Genomic DNA, 24682 nt, shown 5'->3' with positions numbered 1-24682 from the left:
TGCAGACTGGCATGGTGTCCCCCTTGCCCCAATACTTACAGAAACTATCTGTATCAGGAATTGAAAGTGTAACAGCTGTGAGTGGATCTTGTGAATAGCAGAACAACCTTTTTGGGACTGGTACTTCGAAGTCTAGCCCCGAAATCTTCACCTGTCAGACTCACCTGATCATACCTGTAGGACAGTCAACAACATGTTGCACTCCAGCAAATATACTTTGAGAACGAATATGCCGGATCGTAACACTCTAGGGGGATTTCACAGTCCATAAATGAATCACAGAGAAATCTGGTAAGATATTAAAATATTTTATTGGCCCAGTTTCTGCAATTTTGTAGGTGTACATTCGTTACAGTTGTTGAGCGAAGTTACAGGTACTTCTATCAGAATTTACAGACCTCACGCGCAACTACCTTCTTACGCTCAGGCACTGCCTTTATGCAAAAGGAAGTCATTTGTGCAAGAATGCACAATACGAACCTGGCACATCTCTACCATACTCTGAAGCAAATAATTATTAATAAACTTGCCACGTGGTTCCTGCTACCACCCCATCAGGATAGGAGACTCCCCTTGTCGCAACCAAATAGTCATCAGCGACGATAAAATCACAACACTGAGGCAGTACACACTGGAACAGTCAAAGCACTCAACTTCCCTACATGAATTTCAGTAATGGAATCGTAAATGGCATAAGCCTTGCGTAGTGTAGACATCATATAAGTATGCGGATTTATCACAAATCAAAATATACAGGATGTCAAGAAATAAAGTTCCAAATGCTGCAGAAAGAGAATCACTGCTCAGAATGACGTCACATCTGAACAACATATTATTCATGCAGGGCGAAACGTCATGGAAAAAAAATTTGACCAATAAATGGTCATAAGCGTCAAACAATGCACGACGCTGTTCCTCAGTTTTCGTTCGAGACACCCAACGTAACTCTTTCCATGAAGGATCGTGCGCTGCTGGTAAAAGCCCTTTTACAAGAGCGGCGACTATGCGTTACTTGTCCTGCAGAAGTTCCCAACACTCAACGATATGAAAAAGGCGTTGGTCCTATGCTTGCGAGGAATCTTGGGAAAATGATTACAAAATTAGAAGAGACAGGTTCTTTTGAAGCTCAATGTGGCAGAGGGAGGAAAGCAGTTGATCTGACGTCTGTCGAAGATGTGTCCACTGCATTAAAGGCTGATTCGTGCACATGCAGTGCACGGGGAATTGCCCGAACGTTGGCATGCCTGCGAACACAGTGTGTAAAATCCTACGAAACATCCTGCATTGCTATCTACACAAAATCACCCAAGTTCAGCAGTTGCTTTCTGGGGACCTGCCTGCAAGAAAATCGATCACTGTGGAATTTCTTGGTTGCTTGGATGTGGACATGACTGGCCATGCAACATTCTGTGGCCAGACGAAGCCCGTTTCCGTCTCGAAGGACACGGCAAAACGCATAATAGCAAAATACGGACAACGGAAAATCCGTACGCACATCAACCGGTACCACTTCTTTCTGCAAATGTGACGGTATGGGACAGGTTGGCGGCGTCGTTTACCGGACGGCCGTATTTTTTTGAGGAGGCGAGTCTTGTGGGTTATGTTACCTGTACTGTTACTGGAAAACGCTTTGAGAGTCTTTTGTGCACCGACGTCATTCCATCCACTCAACAGCGAGAATGAGTGGGTAGGATCATTTTTATGCAAGACGGCGCTTCTCCGCACGTTGCACAAATGCTAGAATTATTACCTGTCACTTACCTACAGTCTAGCGGTCCAGATCATCTGATCTTAATCCGAGTGACTTCTGACTGTGAGGTTATCTCAAAGATCTTGTGTTCAGTGCTCCAATTAGCTGAAGTGGGGGCACGCATTGCTCAGCGCATTCCGGACGTGACCACCGAGAGCTTATGATCTGTTGTGGAATATGCAGTTTCTCGATTTCAACTTGTGGCAGAAAATTGTGTACGGCGTACTGAACCTGTTTCGTGCCAGTGTCGCGACATTTAGAAACCGATGTAATTTTCCTGGCCTTAGGACAGATAAAAATCGGTTTTTCCCGTCTGGTGTGGTACGACCTTGCCGTGATGGATACGCTTACCTAACTAACAGTGTCACAACTGCTTACCGCTCAGCAGGCGCAGTCACGCACATTGAATGGCATGGATGGTGTAATGTGCTACTCAGACCACAGCCGTCATATAGCGATTCATCTCTTATTTATAGCCGACCCCTTTCACATTAAGACTCCTACAGCGCCATAGATGGGCAATTTTTTTTGTTTTTGAATGACGTATCCCCCCGCGTCAGTGACATGCCGTTCAAATTTGACGACATTCTATGCAGCGCTTCTCTTTCTGCAGCGTTTTGAAACTGGAGCTCTAATTATGGACATCCTGTACTTACAGTCATCAAACAAATTCACTTCCTATGCAACTTGACTGGCAAAGACGTTATTTATTTACTCTGCACCGTGAAGAAGCTGATCGTACCATAACTGTGGAGGTCCCTCTATCACCATGTCTACCAGTTCCATGCTCCAAACGAGTCCTCCCTGAACAGTGGTATATCCTCCCCACTGCAGCCTGGCGTAGGTGGCAATGGCGTCACACCGCCAACTTTAACAATCGTTAATGTTTCTCCCAGTAAAATAACTTCCACAGATTTTTCCATGGGATACACTTGCAGAATGAAATGTGACAGAGTTTTGCCGATCACCTAAATATTACAATACTCGTAACTTCATTATGTCCTACTTTTTCTCTTTCTACAACACTTTCGACTCTTCCCCCGTCATAATGACGGGGTGTCCGTTGCTGTAAACAACGCAACGAGTTCGTGACCATTTCGCAGTATTCGAAGCTTTCCTGACGCCTTGGCCGCGTCAGTTCAAAAATGGTTCAAATGGCTCTGAGCACTATGGGACTTAACTGCTGAGGTCATCATTCCCATAGAACTTAGAACTACTTAAAGCTAACTAACCTAAGGACATTACACACATCCATGCCCGAGACAGGATTCGAACCTGCTACCGGAGCGGTCGCGCGGTTCCAGACTGTAGCACCTAGAACCGCTCGGCCACTGTGGCCGGCGCCGCGACAGTGTTACGGTTACTTGAGTTTTTGTTGCCGTCACAGCCCTACTCTGCCACAATGGCGGACCCCACTCGCTTCCGGCACTCATGCATTCAGTCCAGTAAGCTGAATTAAAACATGAATATCTCGTTATCTGCTACTCGAAACATGATGCCGTTATTGACAATGCTGTTATTGACACCAGTTTTTCCATAATATTGTGTATACATATAGATATGCTTGTACTTAGAACGTCGTATCCTTCATTATTTTAATTCATGCATGTGAAACCTTCGGTAACCTGCGTGCCTAATTCACATACCGTCTTAGGCTCACGGGGCGCCTCGTCACGTGACGCGACAGTGGCACTCGTAGCGGATACAGTTAATACTACACCGTCTCTTACGCTAATGTTCGTGGGGTAAGTCACTGATATGAATGGCACCCCGTTCCCGACAAGCCATGTCAACCAATTATGCCCCAAAGCACGTTTTTTTGGTTACAATCGATTTTATGCTCTCTTTATCTCCAGAGTTTTATATTTACTTACTTACATTTCATAGTAGCTGTCCTAAAAACTTCCACTTCAAAATTCTGCACTGCTGTCAGTGAGGACAAATTTCATGTCAATTAAATGAACGTAAATATCAGAGAATGGGATACTGGGGATCATGAAATGTCATCATGGAAAGATAAACATCTATAAAAGCAACTGGTTGCAGCAAATTCATGATAAATTAGCTTCTGTTTGAATGGTTGCAGGGTTCTAATAAGTCCACAATGGACAAGAATTATTTAAGACGAGAAAAAGACAGAAAAACAAAAAATATGGGAATCTGATAGGCAATTGTTGTTGACAAGCAGTAGGTCCAACTTGCGGTTTTTGGGTGCAAGCAGCTTATTCGAGTGAAACTTCCGGCAGCTTAAAACTGTGTGTCGGACCGAGACTCAAATTCGAGACATTTTCCTTGCACGGGCAAGCACTTGCCCGCGAAAAGCAAAGGCTCTGAGTTCAAGTCACGGTCCAGCGCACAGTTTTAATCTACCAGGAAGTTTGATATCGGTGCACACTCCGCTGCAGACTGAAAATTTCATTTTAGAAGCTTACTGGAGTGTTCGAAGTATAATCTGTTGATATCCACAAATGCTATTAGCTAGCATTTTTAAAAGTATTTGTCGAAAATACTTACGACGACTTATTAAATAGACGTGGACTGTTTCTGTAACACTGAATAAATAAACTAAGAGTGTTTTGCTCTCCCTCCCAACCAATCGCTGGCTGAATCCGGCCCGCTGGCCGCTAGTTTCCCACCAGTGTTTTAATTAATCCAATTACTGACGAGAAGTGCGATGAGAGAAAACAGTGGGCAGCGTAAGTACGGTCTTCATCTACGCAACGGAGCACGCGTACTATTCAATCTGTGCTAGTCAGAACTGCTTTTCACAAATCAATTCCCTGGCACTTCTGAAGGCTCTGCTACTTGAGATTAGAGTCCATTAGGAAATTTTTGCAGCACGACCACACGACAAGTTTTGCAAACAAGAAAATCTCCAGCAGTTTTAGTATAAATTGGAAAGATTTTTTATCGCATATCGATTTAAGTGACCAAGTGATCATCTTCAGCGTTAAAAATAAAATAAAAATACGCAATGTCAAACCAGAGTGATTAATGCACAAACATATGTGTCAATTTGAAATAGATCACACTGAGTTTACAAACTGAAACATATACAGCACCTACATTTTAAAAGTCAGATGGCGTTTGAAAATTTGGAACAGACACTTTCATGGAAAATTTTTAATTTCCTTTACTTCACGTCTATCACAACAAATTTTTTGTCATCAGACTACCGGTTTCGGTCTATAATGATCATCTTCAGATCTGTTTTATAAAAACATGTCCTAATATACTAAAGCCGTAGTAGCATCGTCAAATGCTAGGCACAAAATCACCGCCAACATCGTCAAATATACCGGATGATCAAAAAGTCAGTATAAATTTGAAAACTTAATAAACCACGGAATAATTGAGATAGAGAGGTAAAAATTGACACACATGCTTGAAATGACATGGGGTTTTATTAGAACAAAAACAAAGTATTGTTAGACGCGTGAAAGATCTCTTGCGCGCGCCGTTTACTGATGGTCGTGTGCTCAGCCGCCACTTTCGTCATGCTTGGCCTCCCAGGTCCCCAGACCTCAGTCCGTGCGATTATTGGCTTTGGGGTTACCTGAAGTCGCAAGGGTATCGTGATCGACCGACATCTCTAGGGATGCTGAAAGACAACATCCGACGCCAATGCCTCACCATAACTCCGGACATGCTTTACAGTGCTGTTCATAACATTATTCCCCGACTACAGCTATTGTTGAGGAATGATGGTGGACATATTGAGCATTTCCTGTAAAGAACATCATCTTTGCTTTGTCTTACTTTGTTATGCTAATTATTGCTATTCTGATCAGATGAAGCGCCATCTGTCGGACATTTTTGAACTTTTGTATTTTTTTGGTTCTAATAAAACCCCATGTAATTCGAAGCATGTGTGTCAATTTGTACCTCTCTATCTACATTATTCCGTGATTTATTCAGTTTTCAAATTTATACTGACTTTTTGATCACCCGGTATACAGGGTGTTGCAAAAAGGTACGGCCAAACTTTCAGGAAACATTCCTGACACACAAAGAAAGAAAATATGTTACGTGGACATGTGTCAGGAAACGCTTACTTTCCATGTTACAGCTCATTTAATTACTTCTCTTCAAATCACATTAAACATGGAATGGAAACGCACAGCAACAGAACGAACCAGCGTGAGTTCAAACACTTTGTTACAGGAAAGGTTCAAAATCTCCGTTAGCGAGGATACATGCATCCTCCCTCCGTCGCATGGAATCCCTGATGCGCTGATGCAGCGCTGGAGGATGGCGTATTGTATCACAGCCGTCCACAATATGAGCACGAAGAGTCTCTACATTTGGTACCGGGGTTAGGTAGACAAGAGCTTTCAAATGACCCCATAAATGAAAGTCAAGAGGGTTGAGGTCAGGAGAGCGTGGAGGCCATGGAATTGGTCCGCCTCTACCAATCCATAGGTCACCGAATCTGTTGTTGAGAAGCGTACGAACACTTCGACTGAAATATGCAGGAGCTCCATCGTGTATGAACTACATGTTGTGTCGTACTTGTAACGGCACATGTTCTAGCAGCACAGGTAGAGTATCCCGTATGAAATCATGATAACGTGCTCCATTGTTACATGGGGCCCAATCAAGATATCAGCAACAATGCCTGCCCAAACGTTCACAGAAAATCTGTGTTGATGACGTGATTGCACAATTGCGTCCTTCAATTGGGCCAACTGGCAGTGAATCGAGGAAGTACAGTACATACTGACGAAACTAAAATGAGCTCAACATGGAAATTAAGCGTTTCCGGACACATGTCCACATAACATTTTTTCTTTATTTGTGTGTGAGGAATGTTTCCTGAAAGTTTGGCCGTACCTTTTTGTAACACCCTGTATATAAGTAATACCGGGTGAGTCATAAATGAGGAAAAATATGTCATTCAAATTGTCGCTCACACTGAGCTACAAACATAAATTCGTTATCCGCATATTCCTATGTCAATAAATGACAATGCAATTGAATGGTAAAAATCTGGCAATATGAAGTCGACTTTTGCGTGTTACACTGCGCAGACATTGGCCAAGGGGACAGACTGGCTACAGGGCACAACATGCGAGTGTTGTAGGCAGTCTAGCCGCTCTCGGCAAAACGCGGTACGCGGCGTCAAGCGAAGGTCTGCGTGACGCTGTGAGCAATGACAGCGCCCACATCTATCTCGTACCGGTTACGCTGGCCGGTATTGTGTATCGTGGCTAGTTGGCATAGGGAAAGGAACGTGAGGAGGGGCTGCACTACTGTACATGCATGTTTTATATTATAATTTGATTTTTGTGTCCCAGACTTAGTTTTAAGAAACGAGTACGTAGATGCAGAATACAAAATACTACTGCACAGGTATGCGGCAGTTAATACAAACGAATACATTACAGCTGTACAAATCAAAGCTAACATAGAAACACAGGACCAGAAGCTGCAGTGGCGGTTTATAAGTACTGTTCGAAATGACGGCCACGATGCGTGAGACAAAGTTGAAGTCTTCACAGGAAGGATTGCTGAACACGATCCAACATGTCTGTTCCTGTTTGCGTAATATCACAGGCATGTTGTATTCTGCGTTGAAGGGTGTTGACGTTAACAACCTCTCCTTCATAAATCACAGATTTTAGATGGCCCCACAAAGTGAAATCCAGTGGATTCAGGTCTGGCGTTCTTGCTGGCGATGCTACAGGGCCTTTGCGACCGATCCATTTCGAAGGGGATGCATTGTCCAGGTGGCGTCGCACTGTGCCGCTGAAGTGAACGGGGACACCATCATGCTTGTACCACACCAAACTAAGGTCTTCCAACAATTCCGGTAATGTTGCATCCAGAAAACGCAGATACTGCTCTCCTGTATGCGTTTGTTGTAGCACATGTGACCCTATGAGATGGTGATCAATAATATCACACCAGATATTGACACCGCATCGTTGTTGGTACCCTCGTACGCTTGTGATGTGGGGGTTTTCTTCTGCCCACTCGTGCCAATTATGCGATTTCACTATACTCTCCTTGGTGAAATAGGCTCCGTCGGTGAGCAGTATTGTTCGTGAAAAATGCTGGTCGTGGGGCTGATGCCATGGGATAAAGTTGCAGAGGTCCAGCCTCCACTGGTAGTCTTCCGCCAATAATGCCTGTACCTCCGGCGTGCGAAAGGGATGGTGTTGGTTTCTCTGGAGTACTCGCATAACAGTAGATTGTGACATTCCGACCGCAGTGGCGAGAGACCTGGTCCTTATTGTTCGGTCCTCCGCAACAGTTTGTAACACTTTTTCTTCGTTACCCGCACTGTACGTCGATGGCCGGCCACGATCACTAAATCCTGGAGGTGCTACACGTGAACCATACTCCCTCAAGCGCCTGTACACAGAGTAAAAGGTTTTCGCGGATGGAAGGCACCGGCTAGGAAACCTCTCGTGATATATTTGCCTTGCAGCGTCAACTCTTCCATCTGCAAGCCCGTAGGTGAGGTGGATGTCGGCGAATTCCTCGTTTGTGAAACTTGCCACGGTACTGTGGTAACACTGCGAAGCGGCCGTTAGCAGCTGTCGACATGGCGAGTATCGGGCAGAGTGAGCAATGCTGAGGTGTTGTAAACACGTCGTGCACCCCGCGGTTTTACTTCCGCCGTTGGCCACTCATTCCGCTTACAGGACACACATTCCCTAACATGGGACTGTACACTCCGTTACCGTCGGCAACGTGTTATCCACAAGTTCTGATACAATTTCACGTACATTACAATGGGATTTGTTCTTTCTCGTAGCTTTCCAACGCTGGCAGATACACATCAGCTCATTGGTGTGTCATGTGTTGTATATATGGGTGAATGACATGTCATGATCGTGAGGCTCGTCGGTATCTCGTTCAATGGTTAACAGGTGTTTTCGTTTTACGTATTTTTCCTCATTTATGACTCACCCTGTACATAAGGTGTAGAGGGTACATTGCTGTCAAATGTACAGTTTGGTTTTAGAAATGGTTTAACAACTGAAAATGCTATATTCTCTTTCCTCTGTGAGATTTTGGACGGATTAAATAAAAGGTTGCGACCGCTGGGTGTTTTCTTTGATTTAACGAAGGCTTTTGACTGTGTTGACCACAAGATATTACTGCAGAAGTTGGACCATTATGGAGCAAGGGGAGTAGCTTACAATTGGTTCGCCTTTTACTTCAAGAACAGAAAGCAGAAGGTAATTCTCCCCAATATTGAGAGTGGTAGTGATGTTCAGTCCCAATTGGGCACTGTTAAGTGGAGCGTTCCCAAAGGGTCGGTGCTGGGGCCACTGCTGTTTCTTATTTATTTAAACGATATGCCTTCTAGTATTACAGTTGATACAAAATATTTCTGTTTTCTAATGACACCAGCTTGGTAGTGAAGGATCTTGTATGTAATAATGAAACATTATCAAATAATGTAGTTCATGAAATAAGTTCGTGGCTTGTGGAAAATAATTTGATGCTAAATCACAGTAAGACTCAGTTTTTACAGTTTCTAACTCACAATTCAACAAGAACTGATATTTTTCAAAAGAATGGCTCGGAGCACTATGGGACTTAACAGCTATGGTCATGAGTCCCCTAGAACTTAGAACTACTTAAACCTAACTAACCTAAGGACAACACACAACACCCTGTCATCACGAGGCAGAGAAAATCCCTGCCCCCGCCGGGAATCGAACCCGGGACCCCGTGCTCGGGAAGCGAGAACGCTACCGCGAGACCACGAGCTGCGGACAACTGATATTTTTATTAGACAGAATGGGCATATTATAGGCGAGACGGAACAGTTCAAGTTTCTAAGCGTTCAGATAGATAGTAAGCTGTTGTGGAAAGCTCATGTTCAGGATCTTGTCCAGAAACTAAATGCTGCTTTATTCATCATTAGAACAGTATCTGAAATAAGTGACAGTTCAACACGAAAAGTAGTCTACTTCGCATATTTTCATACGCTTATGTCATATGGTATTATTTTTTGGGGTAATTCGTTTGATTCAAAAAGGGTATTTTTTGCTCAAAAACGGGCTGTTCGAGCTATATGTTGTGTAAGTTCGAGAACCTATTGTCGACCCCTATTCAGTAGTCTGGGAATTCTGACATTGCCCTCACAGTATATATTTTCTTTAATGTCGCTTGTTGTTAGCAATATTAGCTTATTGCCAAGAGTTAGCAGCTTTCACTAAGTTAATACTAGGCAGAAATTAAATCTGCATGTCGAATGCACTTCCTTGACTCTTGTGCAGTTAGGAGTGCACTATTCTGCTGCATCCATTTTCAATAAGCTACCACAAGAACTAAAAAATCTTAGCAGTAGCCCAAACGCTTTTAAGTCTAAACTGAAGAGTTTCCTCATGGCTCACTCCTTCTGTCGAGCAGCTCCTGGAGGAGCTGAAAAATTAAGCAAATTCCAGTGTTACATTGTTGATTTTCTTTATTTAAACTTGCGAATTGTCGCCTGAATACGTTTCTTGTATTTCATTTTATCTGTTTCTACTATTGTGTTATCATTTCATGTGATGACTCGTTCCATGGTCATGGAGACTTTTCCTTAATTTGGTCCCACGGAACAGTAAATAAATAAATAAATAAAGAGTCACCTTGTCAACAGAATTACTGTTCAAAAGTTTTACGTGACGCGGTAGGCTTTCGAAGTGTTTTTTAGAAACAGTACTCCCTTGAGAAGTGCGATTACCAGCCACTCCTGCATTGTCCTTTGACATTCCACGTACTACTGAAGTTGGGTGCTGGTACCTTACTGGATATGACAGCCGGTGTACGGCGTACCGGACCGGGGAGGGACGAATCACCGCCATGTCGGGTGAGGGAGCACGCCCGCTGCGCTGAAAGGCGCTTTGCGGCGCGGCGCGGACGTGGCGGAGGCTTTATTGCGGAACCTGGGGCGCGTGAGGCGCCTCCGAGAGGGCGCGCCGTCCCCTTATTACCACGTCATCCGGCAGAGCTGTCTGCCCAGGCATTCCGTCACCCGGCATAGGGGATTAGCGGTGCGACGGCGACCGCGCCACACCTGCGGTCGCGAGCTGTGTACAGTGGCGAACAAAGTAGACTGAGAGACAGCGCTGAGAGCAAAACATAGCCCGCTGGCTGCTGTGGACTCGGCGCTGGGTCGTTGCCGCGTGTAGACCGTGTTCCGTGACCGGCTCGGGAATTTGGTTTGGATTTTACAATTGTAGTTTTGATGTGCGCGCTCTAGCTGCACGTTTCTAACTTAGTTAAGTTTTGACAAATTACGTCCTCCAGTCTGTTTCCTTCTTGTGCCTGAACATTAATGGATGTTGAAACCACGTGATGCAACATTAATCCACGAATTTCAGTATGCAGAAGTTGACCAGGAGTTCGCAATCCAAGATATGCTCTTTGCCCTTCTTTTACCCTCGATCTTGCCCTCTGTTTTCATCTTTAGAATTACATGTTTGGTGTTCCGTGAGAGCTGGGAACCAAGTTTTTCCTCTTTTAAACGTTGTTAAGATTTCTCGCTGTTCCAGTATTCGTCGCAACACTTCGGTGTTAAATATTATTCGGTAAATCCACATTTCAAAGATCTTGATCTTCTTCGTTGCTAAACATTCTTCTATAAATTCACGTTACACAGATCTAGATCTTATCTGCTATTGGTATCTCCTGCGTTCATCTTTCAGAATTGTACAGAACTATGGTCCAGCTGCTGTACCCTACAAATCAAACTCTAAAGCATATGCCCAGGTCTGCACGTGTAACGATTTTCTCAAATTTTATAAAAGCGTTACCGGTGTTCTGTATGCGAAGCTTTATCTAAGCGTCTCATCTCAAATTTTGTATCTACATGTATAAAAAATATGTATCTATGTGTGTGTGTGTGTGTGTGTGTGTGTGTGTGTGTGTGTGTGTTTCCACTTATCTCTGGAAAGCAGAAGCCAATTAAATCAAGCTTGATAGACAGATAACGTATAAAATCTACATCTATATATGCAGGGTGCTTTTTATTAACGTTTGAAAAACCCCAAAGTAACGTAGATGACGCAGAGTCAAGTGATTTAATACTAGATACATGGTATCGCAAATGTCGGAAAATACCCCACGTGACACGTACATAGCCACCCTTTCTGATCACCTGCATCCATTCATGTCCATTGTGCATTCCGACAGACTTTGTCAGTTCCAACAGGACAGTGGGACAGCCCACATGTCCAGAATTGCTACAGAGTGGCTCCAGGACCACTCTCTTGAGTTTAAACAAGATGCTGAATGTGGGCTTTCCACGACAGTTTACTATCTGAACACCTAGAAATCTTAACTGTTCAGTTTCACTAATCACATGCCCATTCTGTGAAATTAAAGCCTCGGTTTTTGTTGAATTGTGTGTTAGAAACTATAGAAAATGAGTCTTACTGTGATTTAGCGTTAGTTTATTTTCTACAAACTATGAACTTATTCCATGAACTGCACTATTTGAAACCGAATCAGTGTTGCACATAACATACTTTATTACCAAGCTAATGTCATCAACAAACAGAAATATTTTAGAATTGCCTGTAATACTAGAAAGCATATCATTTATATAAATAAGGAAAAGGAATGGCCCCAACACTGACCTCTGGGGCGCCTCTCCCACCCCCACCCCCCATTTCACTGTACCCCACTCAGACCCTACATTACAGCCATTCTCAACAATGTGAATAATGACCTCTTGCTGTCTGTTGTTAAAGTAAGAGGTGAACCAGTTGTGAGCTACTCTTCATATTCTGTAATGGCCCAACTTCTGGAGCAATATTTTGTGATCAGCACAATCAAAGGCCTTAGTTAAATCAAAAAAGTATGTCTAGAATTCGAAAGGCTTTGTTTAATCCATCCAGTAACTCACAGAGAAACGAGAATATAGCATTTTCAGCTGTTAAATAACTTCTAAAGTCGAACTGTACATTTGATAGCAAATTATGTGATACGAAATGATCTTTTATCCTTCCATACAAAACCCTTTCAAAGACTTTAGCAAACAGTGATGGCATACAGATAGGTCTAAAACTGTATACATTACCCCTTTCTCCCTTTTTATAAAGCGACTTTACTATTGCGTACTTCAATCGTTCAGGAAACTGACCACACCTGGAGGAAAAATTACAAATATGGTTAAATACAGGGCAAACAAGTGCAGCACAGTACTTTAATATTCTGCTAGGCACACCATCATATCCATGAGAGTCCTTAGTCTTCAGTGATTTAATTATTGAGTCAATGTCCCACTTGTCTGTATCACAGAGGAGTATTTCAGGCATCAATCTCGGAGAAGCATTTGCCAAGAAAGTTATATGATTCCCCGTAGAAACTAAATTTTTATTTAATTCACCAGCAATGCTTAGAAAATGGTTGTTAAATACTGTAGATATATCGGATTTATCAGTAACAGAAATATTTTTACTGCGAACTGACTTTATGTCGTCGACCGTGTGCTGCCTACCAGACACTCCCTTCACAACTAACCATATGGTTTTAATTTAATTTTGTGAATTGTATTCTATTAGCATACCATATCCTATTTGCCTTCCTAATAGCATTTTGTAGCACCGTACTTACAGTATTGTTTACAATGGGCTACTGTAGCTTCATTGTGACTACTTCTAAAGTTTTGATATAATTCCCGCTATGTGGTACATGACATCCTTATCCCACTAGTCAGCCACCCAGGCTGCCTTTCACTGCTAGTACCCCCTAAAAACGTTCTAATAGAAAACAACTCTCAGAGAACATGACAAATGTGTTAAGGAAATCATTATATTTGTCATCTATGTTATTGGCACTATAAACATCCTGCCACTCTTGTTCCTTGACGAGGTTTAAAAAACTCTCTATTGCATAGTTCGTAATTATATGTAACATTTGTTTGGGTAAAAAGTCTCTTAGTGTTAATATTTGTGCAGCATCGTCTGAAAGGCCATTCATCATTTTACTAACAGAATGCCCATCTAGTAATGAAGAGTGAATCAAAAATATTGTCTGTGGCTGTGCTACTATTCCCCTGTACCCTAGTTGGAAAAAACAAAGTCTGCATCAGATCATATGATTTTAGGAGATCTACCAATATCGTATTTCTTACACAATCATATACAAAATTAATATTGAAGTCACCACATATAACTAATTTTTGATACTTCCTAACTCCACCCCTCATACTCTTACGAATTTATTGACAGACCCGCAGGATTCATGGTGTCAGTTACCTCCAACACTACTTCAGACTATAGACGAGTCCATTCCAAGTCGTGTTGCGGCACTTCTGCGTGCTCGGTTGAGCCCTACACGATATTAGACAGGTCTACCAGTTTCTTTGGGTCTTCTGCGTAGATGAAAACAAATCATATTATTATGTAATCGACTGTTCTCTGGATTACTAGGATGAGTGGGGACAACCTTACTGTCACTTCAAATTTGGTTGTGATCGTGGAGATGGGAGACTACATTAGGAAAATTCTGGAACTGGAACGGTGGGAAGTATTTCAGTCCTAGTTGGTATGGATAAGACGTACTGGAAAAAAAAAAAGAAATACAGATCCATGTCAACCGGTTTATGAGCGAACATTGCGAAGGGAACAACATACGTTGGACATTTTCAGTCAGCCTCTTCGCAAAATGCTGATGTTCACAGCAGCAGATAATGCTGCACGTCTTCAGCGGCCCAAAAGACTCAGAAACTCGGCAGTAACTGACTGGAGATGTGTCGTGTGGTCTGATGATTTAGGACTTTGCCTCTTTCAAAATAAGTAGACACCGGCAGCTCAACGATGCGTTTACTTCGTGGTGTGTGGAGGGTATAATACAAGTCGAAGGTGATTCAGTGTCATTTTGAGGGTCTTTTCAGCTCCTGATTTGAATCCATTCCTTCAGATAATCGTGAACAGATACCAGGACGTTTATTGCAACTTTTTTGGTGACCAAGTGTTGCCTTTTCTTTTACATCTTGAAACATGTCTCGTTCTGCTTCGGTTCGTGCTATGTTTTTCCAGATAGCCACACTTGTGACACTCAGGGATCGATGGTGTATGGCCTGGGATAGCTGTTTGCCCGTTGCAGACATGTGACATGTCTCAGGGGAAGCTCTTTGGTTTTCGAAGGCCAGTCAGAAGACTTGTCATGAGAACTTAATTTCTGAGCACGGATGGTGTGAACCTAGTTCCTCATCTGCCGTTGCCCGAGTTGCTGTTACTTCGACGTCGTGTTCTGTATTAGTTTTACTCGGTCATGCGGACGCATATTGCCGTTACAAATCATTTTAGTGCAAGTTATTGGTGAGATCTAAGCAACGAACTGTGGACATAATCGCCTGTACTCATGTAGAAACTACTAGTTTTCCGATGTTGTGGTTAAACACAATGAATTTCCTGCCGTTTCTCGGATTCGTGATTGGAAATTGGACTTTGTTTCTTGGCGTATGGTTTCGAGTCAAGTGTAAACGTGCACGAAAATATCTGTACATGCAGTTGCCATCCTTCACAATGTTGGAATCTAAAACACCTTCTTAGTCAGTACCAAGTACGGTGGAGTCTCTGATGTCATTTTACACATAACATAGTGTAATTTCGCGTTTGTTGACATTGTCTATGGAGACAAGTGATCTGCAATAATTTTTATATTATGGGCTGAAAACTCTCGAAGGCAGCATCGCAAATAGACTTTTGTTTTGATTCCTAGGTTCAGCTACTCATGACGCGTCTCCAGATCATAAAAACATTCTAAGCGGAAGAACTGGATGAAACCAGTGAAAAACAAGTATCTTAAAAATAACTGAATTACTTACTCAACCTCTGTTAATATTAGGCAATATTTCTCTCTTTTACATCCACTTCAGAATTTATTATTCTGCTACCAATTGCAGCTATCTTGACGTGAAATCAAAGCCACAGGTGCAGCGGCACAAATTTGAAAAACATTTTTTTCCGTGAGACCTGATGAGATAACGCTACATGTTTTGCGAATCCAGGTATCTTTTCTTAGTGGAAAAATTCGCAACAGATTGGAGATCGTTCACATCACTGGGAAAATTCTGCGTAAGCAGCAGAGTTGCAGCACGTCATTACGTAGCCGGAGATATGGCTCTACGTGAAAGAAATATTTACGTTTCTCATCAGAATATGTACGTCAAGGCTGTAGCTCTATTACCCACTTGATAATGATTGACTCCGGACTTTGAGCTCATATTCTGGTCACATCGCATGACGAACATCGATGTAACCTTGCCGGAATCCTGGAAATAACTACTTTTATTTGGTGTATGAATATTACATTTTAGTTGAAAAAGGAGTCACACGTGTGGTAATATTTAAAAGAAAGCGTGCTTTTCGACCATTTTGTGTCTAGTGTCATATTTGAAGAGTCGTACAAGTCAGACCGCAATTAAGAGATAAATTTTTCTTCGCAGTTGGAAGATACAACGATACTTGACTTCCAGACGAATCGTCGTTGCTTTCCAGGTAGTCATTTTGTCCTAATAATGGTGGGCTTAGATTGCTGCCATTCGCCTGATGATGATAAATATTAACAAGATGAATAATGGAAATGTAAACTCTTTTGTTGGCTTTCACAGCTGTTATTGTTTTTAAGCACGTAAATCTACATAAAACCCTAATATGAAATCTTTAATTTGTTTGCTTTCGCGTTTATACGCGTTGCGTGCTCTCGTGTATTATGTTGCCGAATCTCTGAACAGTTATTTCCACTTCATTATAGATTGTTGCAGTGTTTACACCGCGCCTTCCCGTCAGATAGAAAAAAATCCTGCTCCCATTCGTTGTTATTTATTCGTCAAAGACAGTGCTCGTAATACAATTAGTTACCTTGTACTTGTATGAAACCATCCATCGTTTATGGAGTTGTGTAAAGTATACGGTAATAAGTGCGCATGTTTACTCTGAGGCCGAAAAGGAAAAGGGCGTAAGCAGTTCCTTATCACAGCCAGTAAAGTGAAGTTCTGAATGTCTCGATACTACTGAAAGTACATTGAAGCGAGTCCCGAGAGAACATATAGAAACTTCATCTTTCACCAAAACAGAGTTCTGACAGGCAACAGACGTTTGTACTGGACGTGTGTCAGGGAATCAGAAGAATATGAACCCACAAGTTCTAAATGGAAAAGTAGCTTTCAGCCGAGCTAGGTATGTTGGAGAAGTTGAAGACTGAAGTGGAAAGTTTTCCTGATTTGAGTGAAACAATCCTTTGGCTCGCTATTCGAAAACTGGGCTTCAGATGTAGAAAGTTCAACAGAAAACTTGTGCCGATGGAAAGTAACCAAATAGCAGGAAAAAGACAACGAGTTCTTGCGGGAAATAGGACACTTGCCCAACACTGGATAGACTATTTATTACACTGATGGGAGTTGGTGTGATGTAATTCATTCTAGATTAGAAAATGTATACCATTATCATTCAGGAAGTCTTCAAGAGTGGAATGTCTGGAAAGAGGGAAGTCAAACAACCTTAGGTTCCGGAAACAGGATTATAATTTGCCACATTGGGAACGAAGATGGGTTCGTGCAACATGTTGGCTTATGTTTTATTGGGCAAGAGGCGGTGCACATTATCATTCTGAAATGAATGTCAGACGCTACGGAGAGTGGCCCAGGAGTGGTCTCGAAAAATTACCAAACAGATCTGCGTTTAGATCAGGCTGCATATCACACGATGATAAATCCGTTATCACGAAATCCATCTATGAAATTGAGACAGGATTCTTTTACTGAATGAGTGGAAAGCAATACTGCAGACCTTCCTTCTAATGCCACATTATGTGAGGAATTTTCAACAGCTGGCCTACTGGAACACCCGCGACTGCATTTCAAGGTGCAGGCATACCTTTTGGAAAGTAAACTGCGATCAGTGGACAAGGAAACTAAACTTCTGTCGTTGCCTACAGTCCATTGTGACTTGAACGCCATTTAACTTATTTGGGCATTTGTCAAGAAAAAGGTAGCAAAGGATAACAAGAATTTTAAAATAAATTATACCTTACAATTTTGTTGCTCCGCTCTGGAAAGTGTGTCCTATAGCGTCTGGAGGAATTCAGTGAGTCATATAGAGTTATGCACAAAGAGCCCACTGTCTTGACATAACAACAGAACCGTTGATGATCCAAGTAGACGACTGTAATAGCAGTAGTGAGACTTCAGTCATCAGCGAAATCGATTAAGGTAGGTTTTATTTCAGTCATCATGCTTTATTACAAAATTTATGCACTTACTATTGAAATGTATTATACAGTGAGCTGCATGCATATTGATCATTTATTTGCAATTTCCCATCCAATTTCCCTCTAATCGCAACGAAAATTGAATGCAGTAATGCTGTACTGGACTGCGACTACCAAGTTGCCGTTCTTCGCTGAAGAATAGGTGCATATGGCGCACTACGACCGTGGTGGCGTGCCGGTGTGACAACTAAGCTCCATCACAGCCTCGAAAATCTGCCGTTACTAACGCAACTACTTTCCAAACTCTTAACTAAGAAACACGACAGGTATTCATTAGTAAAGACATACGATGTAACCAAGAAAAGTTCAAGCCTAACACCACTGTCTTCTCTGTCGCAATAGCTACAACGGTAAGCTCAATCGCTGCGTCACAAAATAACGATAATACCACTACAAATAGAACAACATTGTATCTTAAAACTGTGCAAAGGAAACTTTTCTGCAAGTTACGGTCAGATTTTTATGCATCCATAAGGCTGACATTCGCCGAAAGAAAGCTAGAAAAAGCACAGTTTCTCTTAAATATTAACGCATATGTCGCCCCCATTTCAACTCACATGTAATATTCAGAAACTACACAAAAGTAGACATCCCAAGATTCCAGCAAGGTATGACATATAGCTGTTCGTAATGCAATGTGACGAGAATATGAGCTTCAAATCAGGCATCAATCATTATGAAATTAATAACAGTGATAATCTCATGAATAGTTCAAACAGAATATTGGATTAAAAATCAGGAATATAAACAAAGATCTTGATTTCGCCACATCCCTCCACCAAAAATAGATCTATACCCACAAAATGAAATTTTCATGTAACTAAAAAATAAATTATTCACGGAAGATTTTATATTCTAAGATCTAAATTTATAAATAAATATAAATTACAAAATGTATTCAAATTCAGATAGGTACAGAAACACAGTGCTTTGCTTTCTACTACCCAGTTTCCACTACTTTTTGAAAGAAAGTAAATGAATGGAAAGGAACTGAATGGAAAAGGTAAAGTACATAAGGAAAACAAAAAGTGGACAACATATGTGAATGAAAGTAAAGGAATGAAAAATCGAAGTAAATGTAGAGTGATGAAAAATGAGGACAACAAGAACTGGACAAGACATGTATAAAAAATTAAATGAATAAAAACTCAAAGTAAATGGAGATTGATGAAAAATAAGGACAACCAAAAATGGACATCTCATTGGACAACATATTCCAAAGAAAGTAAGTGAATGAAAAAACTAAGAAAATGGAGATTGATGAAAAAGAGGACAACAAAAAATGGACAACATATGTGATAGAAAGTAAATGAATGAAAACTTGAAGTAAATGGACATTTATGTAAATGAGGACAAAAAAAGTGGTCAACATACATGAAAGATAGTAAATGATTGAAAAGTCAAAGGAAATGGAGATTGATTGAAAATGAGGGTAAAAGAAATTGACAAAAAAATGAATAACACATGTGAAAGAAAGTAAATGATTGGATAATAGAAGTAAACAGAGATTGAAGAAAAATGAGGACAACAGAAAATGAACAAAAAATGGACAACATATGTGAAAGAAAGTAAATGAATTTACAATCAGGGTAAATGGAGATTGTTGAAAAATGAAGACAACAAAAAATGGACAACATATGTGAAAGAAAGTAAATGAATTGAAAATTAGAGTAAATGGAGATTGATGAAAAATGAGGACAAGGAAAAATAGACACTGGAGACTTATGAAAAGTGAGGACCACAAAAAATGAATAGCATATGCAAAAGAATGTAAATGAATGAAAAATCGAAGTGAAATGGAGATTGGTGGAAAACGAGGTCAACAAAAAATAACTTACAAAAAACCTGTAGGTATAAATGAAGCAGACAAAATTCTCAAAATAATATTATCTATTTTACAAGAAGGAAATGCATTATCAGGAAATTAGAGAAAAATTAAATAGTTTGTTAGACAAAGAATACCAATTGGAATAGAAAGTTACATAATTACAAATTAACTACAAACAAAAATTAAATCCGTGTTCTGTAAATTTGTCCACCAGTGTGGTCTTTTACAGCTTCTTCTTGTGGAAATGGATATGGGTCTGTATAATATTTATCACTATGTGTTTCACTTTCTTCACTAGAATCCAAATCGTTTTCTTCCATACAACATTTGTTATTTTTATATATTTCTCCCTACTACATTTTTAAGTCTTTTAATTCTTCAAATGTGTTTTTCTTTATCTTAAACAATCTTTTTTTTACACAACCATTTTTAAATAAAACTGAATCCAAACATTCTACTTGGTATTCTTTGTATAATCAACTATACTGGTAATGCATTTTATTCTTGTAAAATAGTTCTATAATTTTAGCGTTCCTGTCTTCTTCCATTTATTACAAGAGATTTTTTTGTAAGTTATAAAATCTGTTTTGTTGTCCAGCTTCTTTTGTCTTCATTTTTCATCAGTCTTTATTTACTTCCATTTTTCATTCATTTACTTTCTTTTAAATATGTTCTCCATTTTTGTTGTCCTCATTTCTCATCAGTCTTCATTTACTCCCATTTTTCATTCACTTACTTTCTTTTAAATATGTTGTCCATTTTTATAGTCCTCATTTTTCATCAATCTTAATTTACTTCGGTTTTTAATTCATTTACTTTCTTTCATATATGTTGTCCAGTTTTCGTTGCCCATTTTTTGTTGGCCTCATTTTTCATTAGTCATCATTTACTTCCTTTTTTCATTGATTTACTTTCATTCATTTACTTTCTTTCACATACGTTTTCCATTTTTTTGTTAACCTCATTTTTCATTAATCTCCATTTATATCCATTTTTCATTCATTTACTTTCATTGACTTACTTTCATTCATTTTCTTTCTTTCATTCATTTCTCTCTTTAAGCATTTTAATTTTTGAAAACATAAGTTTTTTCTATGTAAACAAAACCAAAACAAAATGAACATGAATGGCAGCATTGAAAATCTATTAGCTGAGCTTAACAAACATAGTAATGGTTGTGCAGAAGTGTTCACTAAATTATCAGAGCTGAGAAAACATAAATCTTACTTCATTTCAGAAGCTGAAATTTTACCAACCAAATATGGTGAAAAAGTTTAATTACTCTTAGACAATAAATTAGAATTACTCTTCCAGATCGTTATACTAAAATCTTTACAGAAGACAATGAAAAATTAAAGAAAATTATTCGATTATATTTTATTTAGCGAGGTAAAAAACAAAATAAAGATCATCCAATTTATGTTATTGAATTTGAATGAATTTTAGAATAATTTTAATTTAATTTTTGAGCATTAAAGTTTAACCGAAAATTTCTTTTATTAATAAGTAAAATTTTCGTTTTGTGGGTATAGATAAATTTTGTTGTTGAGGGATACTGTAAAATTAGAATCTTGGTTTATATCATGGAATTTTTAATCCAGTATGCTCTTTGAGAGAGAAACTCCATAAATATACTACTCTCACATCACATTTTAGATTAATGCTGATGCTGTAAACTACTTTCACGTGTTTTGAAACTCTTTATTTTATGGTCTTGTGCAGAGATATAATCTATTTTGTACAATGTAAGTTATTATTAAGTGCGTCTGAGATGAAATATGAAACATACACATGTACAATTCACAAGCTAAGTGGAAACACATATACATCTCTTCCTTCATGATGACTCTGAAATTTACACTTGGCCTTTGGCAGAAGGTTCATACATCCACTTTCAGATTATTTCTCGATCGTTCCACTCTCGAACAGGAGGTGGAGAAAATGAAAACTTCAATCTTTTCGTTCGATCTCTGATTTTAATACGATGTTCACTTCTTCTTACATAAGTGGGAGTCAACAAAACATTTTGTTTTTCAGGAGAGAAAGCTTCTAATCGAAATGTCCTCAAAAGATGTAGCTGCAACGATAAAGCTTTTTTTTCAAATGATTTCCATCCCAAATGTCTTACCATATCCATGAGACTCTTTAGCCTATCTCGCAACAGTACAAAACGAACAGTCCTTCTTTGAACTTCTTCCATATCGTCCATCAATCGCATCAGTACTCCAGAAGCTGACGAACAGTCGTAGTGAAGGCAGTCTCTGTAGTATATTAGTTCCATCTTCTAAGTGTTCTGCCAACGAAAAATCGCCATCCCCAAAACATCGTTTCCGTGATAGTTCCATTTTAAGTTGTTCCTAATTGTAATCCCAAGGTATTTACCTGCGCCTACAAACTTTAAATTTACGTTATTGCGAAATAGAAATTTGTGGGAATTTTGTGTGTGTGTGAAGCCCCTCACACTTTTTCTTGTTTGGGATTAAATTCCACACTGGGCACAATACAGATTTAGTGCTCTTTTTGCGCAGTTTTGCCTGTTATTGCGTTCGCCGTACGAAGCTCTGCCGGTTCCCTCCCCCTACCGCCTGGCTCGTAAGAGATACGCATACACCGCCGGAAGCCCGACTCATCATGCTATTACAGACGCTAGTGGCTAACAGATGCTTGTCAGCAAGAAGCCGGTTTCGTGACGCTCATGCACAGCACGGACAAGGAAAGTATGTACACTGACGGAAAAAAATCATAATACCAAGAAGGAGCTGTGCGACATAAACGAAAGTTGGTAGGCTTGTTCTTCATTTGAAAGACAATGTCTATTCGAATTTCACCCCAGTCACAAATGTCTCGCGAGTAGCGCCACTATGAGGATGGAAATTAAGTTTGCTTTAAATATACGCTGTAACGGCCATGAACGTTAGTTACCTTTGAGACTGGACACGATGACCTTCATGGAATTAAAATCTTCTGGGTCATTAGGCCACGTCATATTTCTACTAAAATAGTCGACATTTCGACCCCTTTGCTGGGATCTTCCTCAGGATCTTATGGTGTCCACTACTGCTAGAACAAACGCCGCCTAATAACCCAGAAGATTTTAACTTAAGAGGCAACGGCCACGAAAGCCTGCAGAAGTACATACTATGAGTTCATGTTAGTCAAAAATAATAGAGAATTTTGAATGTGGTTCAATGAACCCTCTGCCAGGCACTTAAATGTCATTTGCAGGGTATCCACGTAGATGCAGATGAAAAATGCCTTTAAGGGGACAAAGACGCCATTACTTACACATCCCTGACATTGAACGAGGTCATGTAATAGGTAAACGAGAAGCTGGATGTTCCTTCTGCGATACTGCAGAAAGACTTGTCAGTAACTCAGCCACTGTACATGACTGCTGGCAGCGGTGGTCACGAGAATGTACGGTCGCAAGAAGACCGGGCTCCAGACGGCAACGTGGCACTACCGTGAGAGGAGACCAAAGTCTTCGGCGTATGGCTGTGGGGCGTCGTACTGTACCTGCAGCAGCAATTTGAGCAGCGTATGGCACCACAGTGGCACAACAAACTGTTACAAATCGTTTACTTGAAGAACAGCTCCAAGCCTGACGCCTTGTATCGCGCGTTCCACCAACACCCAAACCACCACTATTTGCGACTTCATCGGTGTCAAGCGAGAGCTTATTGTAGGGAAGGGTGGCGGTCTGTTGTGTTTTCTGATGAAAGCTGGTTCTGCCTTGGTGCCAGTATGTTAGTAAGAAGGAGGCCAATTGAGGATCTCACCCAACCTGTCAGCGTGCGGGACACACTGGACTTACCCCTGGAGTTGTGGTCTGGAGTGTGATATCGTATGATAGCAGGAGCACTCCCGTGGTTATGCCACGCAGTCTACTGCAAAACTGTACGTCTGTCAGGTGATTCGACTTGTTGTGCTGCCATTCATGAGCAGCCCTGCAGGGGTTGTTTTCCAACTGGATAACGCTCGCCCACATACCGCTGCTGTAATCCAACATGGCTAACAAAGGAACAGATTGATCGAGAGGACTAGAAGAGATTTGAAATAAAAGGGGTGGGGGGCGTTGAGGGCACTTTGCAGGTACATCCTGTATCAATACATTGTTGACATAGCGTCTTTCATTTTCCAGGAAAATAAAATTAAATCATGTGGTAAATAGTATTTAAATCTGGAGTTCATCAGTTTTATTACTAGTCTCAATTAGCCCGCCACGAATTCCTCTCCTGTGCCAACCACTTCATCTCAGAGTGGCAGTTGCACCCTACGTCCGCAATTATTTGTTGGGTGTTTTCCAGTCTCTGCCATCCCCTACACTTTTACCCACTGCGGCTCCCTCCTTACCACGGAACCTAGTCGCTGAGTTGAGACTCAGACCTGAATTTCTCCCGAAGTATACAATGTTCAAATAAGTTACGGAAATCCAGCCGGTAGACGTCGTCATAAATCACCGATGTTTCGACAGGTGACCACCATGCCATTTTCAAGGCATTCCTCGAAAATAACAGGGTAGCCAGCTATCGAAGTATCGGCGGTTGTCAACAGCGTCATCCGGGTGCATTCCCGTAAGTAGACTGAGTATTTCCTGGTGTCTCAACACATGTCTTATTATCCTGTCTCTTATTCTTGTCAGTGTTTCTCGTATGTTCCTTTCTTCGCCGATTCTACAGATAAACTCCTCATTTCTTATCTCAACAACCCACCTAATGTTCACCATCCTTCTATAGCGCCACATCACAAACGTTCGATTCCCTTCTGTTACGGTTTTCCCACAGTTGACGGTTGATTTCTAGTGCTCCAGACGAACAATCTCAAAAACTTCTTCAGCAGTTTAAGGCGTGTATTTCATGCCAGCAGACTTCATTTAG

The sequence above is a fragment of the Schistocerca nitens genome, chromosome 1 (genome assembly GCF_023898315.1).
Source record: "Schistocerca nitens isolate TAMUIC-IGC-003100 chromosome 1, iqSchNite1.1, whole genome shotgun sequence".
Lineage (NCBI taxonomy): Eukaryota > Metazoa > Arthropoda > Insecta > Orthoptera > Acrididae > Schistocerca > Schistocerca nitens.
Note: the sequence above shows the minus strand (reverse complement) of the source record.